The sequence below is a fragment of the Fukomys damarensis genome, unplaced genomic scaffold (genome assembly GCF_012274545.1).
Source record: "Fukomys damarensis isolate Sample0158 unplaced genomic scaffold, DMR_v1.0_HiC HiC_scaffold_19, whole genome shotgun sequence".
NCBI classification, from domain to species: Eukaryota; Metazoa; Chordata; class Mammalia; order Rodentia; family Bathyergidae; genus Fukomys; species Fukomys damarensis.
Genome location: NW_022900931.1, coordinates 23,484,751 through 23,490,750, shown reverse-complemented (window position 1 = coordinate 23,490,750; position 6,000 = coordinate 23,484,751). Strand labels below are relative to the sequence as shown.

Below are 6,000 nucleotides of genomic sequence, written 5' to 3'. Positions count from 1 at the left end.
TATATGACGTGGTAAGGTTAGTAGCAGAAGTTTGTGAATTTAGAGAAATTTCTGTGATTATTCTCGTTACATCAAATTTTGGGTGAAAAGTACACAATGACTTGAGAACAATAGTATGCCTTGAGAGTAATAATCATGTTGGAACCTCAAAAAATGTAAGGTAAAATATAAACTAATTTTTCTAACTAAACTAGAGGCTAATATTTATATTTTCTTGAAAGAAAATATTAATGCCATAACACAGTGATGTATTTTATATATGGTCCTCGTCTTTTAAAAAAATCAGTAAGAAATAAAAGCTATTGCAGGCTGTGGTGGCACATGCCTGTAATCCCAGCACTGAGGAGGCTGAGACAGGATGATCGCTGTGAGTTCAAGACCAGCCTGGGCTACATAGTGAGTTCCAGGTCAGTCTCAACTACAGAGTGAGACCTTGTCTCAGAAAAAAAAAAAAAACCCAAAACAAACAAACAAACAAAAAAGAAATAAAAGATATTCATTGATAAAAGCTCATGTATTATTGTTGTAATGTTTCTATAGTTAATGCCCAGGCTGGCCAGCTTAAAAGTAGTCTGGGAGGATAGAAGTCCATGATTAGGGTGGACTAAGGTTCAGGTGTTGGCAGTGTTGGTTTCTCCTGTGGCCTCTTTCCTTGGCTTGTAGGAAGTGAAGATCACACTCAGTCTCTATGTGGTTTATTCTGTCCATGCTCAATTCAGTGTCTCAATTATTTCCTCTTATAAGAATATCAGTTGTATTGAATTAGATTCACAGACAATAACTCATTTAAAATTAATTAGCACTTTAAAAACCTTACTCGATTATGATTTCATTATGAAACAGTAAGGTTTAGGCCTTCAACATACAAAATGGGAGCAGAACATAATTTGTAATAGTTGGTGAGTTCTCCGTTGGCACTAAAAAACACAAAGGCATGAAAATACTGTTGGCCCTCTGCACCTGCATGTTCCACAGCATGGATTTGTGCAACCATAGATTGATAATATCAGGAAAAAATAATTATGTCTATACTGACAAACAATTTTTCTAGTCATTGTTCCCTATAGTAACAAGAATTTACATAGAATTTGCATTGTATCAGGCAGTGATGTAGGGATGATTTCCAGTCTATAAGAAGATGGATGTAGGTTGTATACAAATACTACATCATCTTATATAAAAGACAGAAGCATCTGTGGTATTTTGGTATCCATCAAGGTAGGGGTCTGAGAACTACTCCCTTCGGTGGAATGAGGGATGACCACACACATATACTTTGGAAAAAGCCTGGATAAAAATTTCAAAGTCATCTAAAAGTTAGTGAAGGGTACACCAATCTTGCCAAACTCCAAAAATGAAGTGCAGAAAGCATTTTAATCGAATAGGACCAGAAATCATCATAACTTATCATTCTGCTTTTCTTATTTTGAGTTTTCAATTTCATATGCTTATATATGATCTAAAATGTGAACTGAGAAAATATTTTCAAGATGTTTTGTTTATGATGACTCTGTGCAGCATGGTGAGTCCAGCTGAGAATCCTTGTTTCACTGTGGCGATGGCCCGGCAGTGCGACCAAGCCAACATGGATTCCCATGTTAAGACGCACCACTCACGTAATGCATGAAAGGTGTTCAGTGACATGTTAGTTACACTCTCCTTTGTACCACTGGCAAATGGCTAGATTCATTGCTTTTTATTCCAAATCATAAAAGGAAGAGTCCAGTCCCTCACAAAATGATTGTCACTGTTTTTCACATTAGTAAAAGCAAAAAGTGCCGTGGTGTTAAAGCAATGGAGTAAAGTTTGCTCCCTCTCCTACCCACTAACAGAGTCCTGAGCCGAAGTTGGAGACTGATTAATGAAGCAAAACAGTTTATTCCACTTCTTCTGCTCCTTTCATATTGCACATTTGGAAATATGGTTACCAAAGTTTACATTCAATATTTGAGGCTGTGCTTGGTTATTTATTTGTATTTTGAGACCCAATAAAGAATCTCTCTGTCCCTCTCTCCCTTTCTGTTTTTCTAGGTTCAGTATAACTGATTCTAGCAATTGTGCCCTTGTAGATGTCAGTGGCCCTAGCACCACCAGTTGCAATGGAACAAGAAAATATTTGTGCAGCAAAAAAAGCCATTGTGTTTAGAATTCTTCCATACTGAAGGTAGAGAAAAACTCAATTTTTGGACATTTTAAACTCATATGGATACATTTTTCCCCTCTCAAACATATGTCTGAAGTCATTCGATGAAGATTTAAATGGATTTCATATAAATTTAACTTATTGTTAAGAAGCCTAGGAATTAAATCGAGTTCCACGTGGCATTACTACACTGCCCAAGTTGGTGTATGCAGGCCAGTGGTCTCAGAACTGGTGTGTCAGCAATGCCTCAATGCAACAGAATGGAAAAGGACAGAAAGGGCCAGGCAGATCCTTCTACCTGTCTGAAATTCAGCTACATTTCCCTAAAATAGAAAGAAGTTCAAGCTTTGTGGAGCATTAACAGTGTCTCAATGGATCATAGTAGTACGTAACTCATTTAGAATTTGGAAAGAAGACCTGTGGGAGGAGTGTTCAGAGATGGGCGAGAGACCTTGTACTGCCATCAGAAACCAAATTTTCTAGAAATAAAGTTCATACTGAGGCATAGACAACTCTCCATCATTCCGTACATCCTTAGTCAAGTTACTCAGTGGAAGAATCATTTAAATTAACTGGATTTGATGTTGCCATTGTTCCTGGAAGTAGGGAAGAAAACAGGCTTCGTGACATGCGTCATGGTGAGCAAAACATGAATATTTATAGAGGAACATGAGGAGAGAAGGCCTGACTGTCTCTGGCTTCCATAGATTCTTAGCCACACTTAAAATAGAAGTCAGATTTGGGCTTCTTCGTGCCTCTACTGTCCGCTCTCTTGTTTGGTGCCCTTTAAAAGGGGAGGGTCCTTTATGAGCTTCCAAGATGCTGCCCACAGGCTGAGAGTGCTTGCTCAATTTGGGTAGAAATCACAAACTGACAGGTGCCACTCTCAGCCCATAATTTTATAGTTTCGACCTGCTGCCTCCTCCTCCTCTTCCTCCTCTTTCTCCTCCTCTCTTCATCACCTTCCCCCTGCTACTCTTTGTCCTTCCCCCTTATTTTTCTCTTCTCCTCCTTTTTTTTTTTTTCAGTCAGGAATTGCAGTGCATGCCCTAATACATTGTGCATTTTTCTCTCCAATTTCTTCTCTTTGGAGTGATATCAGTTGCTGGGTATTTAATCTGTCTTGTCCTGAGGGACAAAATTAGGAAATACTTGTGCCTTATCATTCAAAATCAACTTTATCAAATTCTGAGATTTAATGTATAGATGCAGGCTAGAAATTCTACTCCTCCTCCACTGCTGCCTGGAACGAACCCTAGGACATGAAGAGTGAGCACAACAATGGAGAAAAAAACTAGAAAGGTTGGCAGGTCTTTGTCCTTGGCCAAAAGAAAGAACAGGCTTTGTGTCTCTGTGAGGACCAAACAGTTCCAGACAGAAAACAGAGATTTGGAGGTGGACACTTGCAGTGAAAGTTGTGGTTAACAGCCACAGGGAGTTGGCCACAGTAGTACATGCCTAGAGTCCCACGTACTTGGGAGGCTGAGGCAGGAAGATTGAAAGTCTGTACCAGCCTGGGCAACTGAGCAAGCTCTGGTGTTACAACAAAAATAAAAACATCTAGGGGTGAGAGTTCAGTTCCTACTGACAAGAAAAGTAAGTGAATAATAACATCTTGAAATTCTACTCATTTCACCCAAGAAGCTTAGACCCCTTCACAGTACACTAGACAGTTTAAGTCACTGCCAAAATATCCTCTTCTTTCCATGCAACAAATTTTCTAGCCATAAAACTTTTTGCCATCCTTGCTTAAGAGAAAAACGAAATAAGAGAAATGAAGTTAAATTCTTAGGATTCTGTGAGTAGTGTGTTTTAAATGGAAAATTCTGATGAAATAATGAGACTTAAATATACATGAGCCTCTAGTAAATAAATATATGAACAAATTTTTTATTTAAGTCCCACCGGACTTAAGTCTTCATTTAAGTCTTCAATGGTCATGAAGCCCTCTCCAACTTCCTAACTCCCTCCTTTTTACCTTTAAATTCTCTCATTTCCTCAGTGACTCCCCAGGAAAAGCAAACTAACATCTATACTTCCCAGGTTTCTGACATTTTAAAGTTGCTAGTAACATGCAGGTCTGTGAACAACTTCAATTTCCTTTGATATCTATTAACACAAATATTAATGTTTGAATTTAAAGGAAAAAAAAACACTGATAAAAAAAAAAAAAACTTCACTTCACAAGAGGTGCTACTGCCACCTAGCGAGCAGAGGCGGGATTGCTGCTAAACGTCCCAAAACATAAGGCCCAAACTATCAGTAGCGCCAAGGCTGAGAAATCTTACACGTGCAAGAAAGCATGGAATCCGGAGCTCCGTGTTAACATACGGCTATTCCTTTCTCAATGGTAAAACTGCTGAAAGATATTGTCTCCAGATTTTCCAACAGAAATCGGTTAATATTTGTTAGTGGCCAGTGTAAAGCAGATACAATAAAAGTACCCAAGAAATAGCGTACGATAAAATATGAAAATATGAGGAGGGCCACACAGCTATTTGAAAAGCTAACAGTCTCAAACAAATGGTTGAAGTATCAAATGAAAGCCAGGGCCCAATTCAGAAGCTAGGAATGTTTGTTTGTTTTGTTTGTTTTTGTGGTACCGGCGATTGAACTCAGGATCTTGCACTTGTGAGGCAGGCACCGTGCCACGGAGCTAAATCCCCAGCCCTTGTTTGTTCTATTTGGAAACAAGGTCTCACTCTCACCAAGCTGCCAAGAGTGGGTTTGAATTTATGATCCTCCTCTTTCATCTTCCCAGACCGCTGAGATTAGAGGAGTGATTCACCACACCAGACTTAAAAACAGGTCATATTCATAGTTCTAGGTACAAATGATATAAAATAAAACAGACAGGATAAGTGAAAAAGAAAGAGGATAATAAAATTCAAGACATTCAACTTCCAGAATCCCTCAAAATCTCGAACACAACATTTTAACTCAGTTTGAAAACACCAGATAGTGAAAATATCACTGGGGAAGCTTCAGAATCCACTTTCAAAGTAGTTTATTTGCAGGCTGATTCTGCTGAAAGAAAAAAAAATTACTGTCATCACCTCCAAAAGGAAAACCTTGGTTATTTCTTAAAATATTGAAATCCAAATATTCATATACATTGCATATTTTAATAGCATGCATTTTATCTGAAAAAAGTATCATTTCCAAGAAACACTAGAATGAAAGAAGGCTGCTATTTCCAGTAGCCTTCAATATTCATCATGAAAACTAGGGTTTTTCATGTCTGCTACATACATGAATTTAACATCTTTCACCAGATTACATACCTTTTAGGAATCAAGCCAACTAATACTTAGAAATCACAAATTTACTTCTTAGGACAGATAACAAATCTTTTATGGTTCCTGTAAACACACTCAGCCAAAATGAGTTACCTCTACTTTTCCACCAACAAAATGGAAATTCATGGATTTGGGGAGATGAAGTTTTTCCTCCAGCATTTTCAGCCCTGCCCTTTATTGTTCAGTGAATGGTGTGGTGCCTGGCTCTTGGCTTTTGTTCATGGTTCTTGTCCTGTTGAAACAGCTGGACAACCAGTGAACATAACAGCTTAATGTTTATTAAAGAAAAGAAGAGGAAAACAAGAAGAGAAGGAAAAGGAGAAGAAAAGGCCAAGGAAGAGAAAAGAGAAGATATCTGTTGTGCTTTATAATCACTTACTAGTTAGCAAGCCTTATTCTTTCCAGATTGCCACATGGTCATGTACACCAGAAAGGCATAATTTGATTAGGTATATAGCTTTTTGTGATTTGCTTTTGATATTTAGCTTTTTGCCTTTTCCTAATTTCAATGCCCAAGTAAGAGCTGTGGACTCTGTTTCTTGAGCAGAGGTCCCTGAG

At 38.1% G+C, this 6,000-nt stretch overlaps 1 protein-coding gene across 1 annotated transcript in view; it reads left to right on the top strand.

The window, feature by feature from the left end:
• The window catches only part of Clec12b (C-type lectin domain family 12 member B), a 23,331-nt gene extending 20,681 nt beyond the window's left edge, over nucleotides 1-2,650 (top strand). The window contains 1 exon segment of the mRNA XM_010643560.2: nucleotides 2,032-2,650. The gene's annotated coding sequence lies outside the window, so the exon portion shown is untranslated.
• Nucleotides 2,651-6,000: the final 3,350 nt, after the last annotated feature.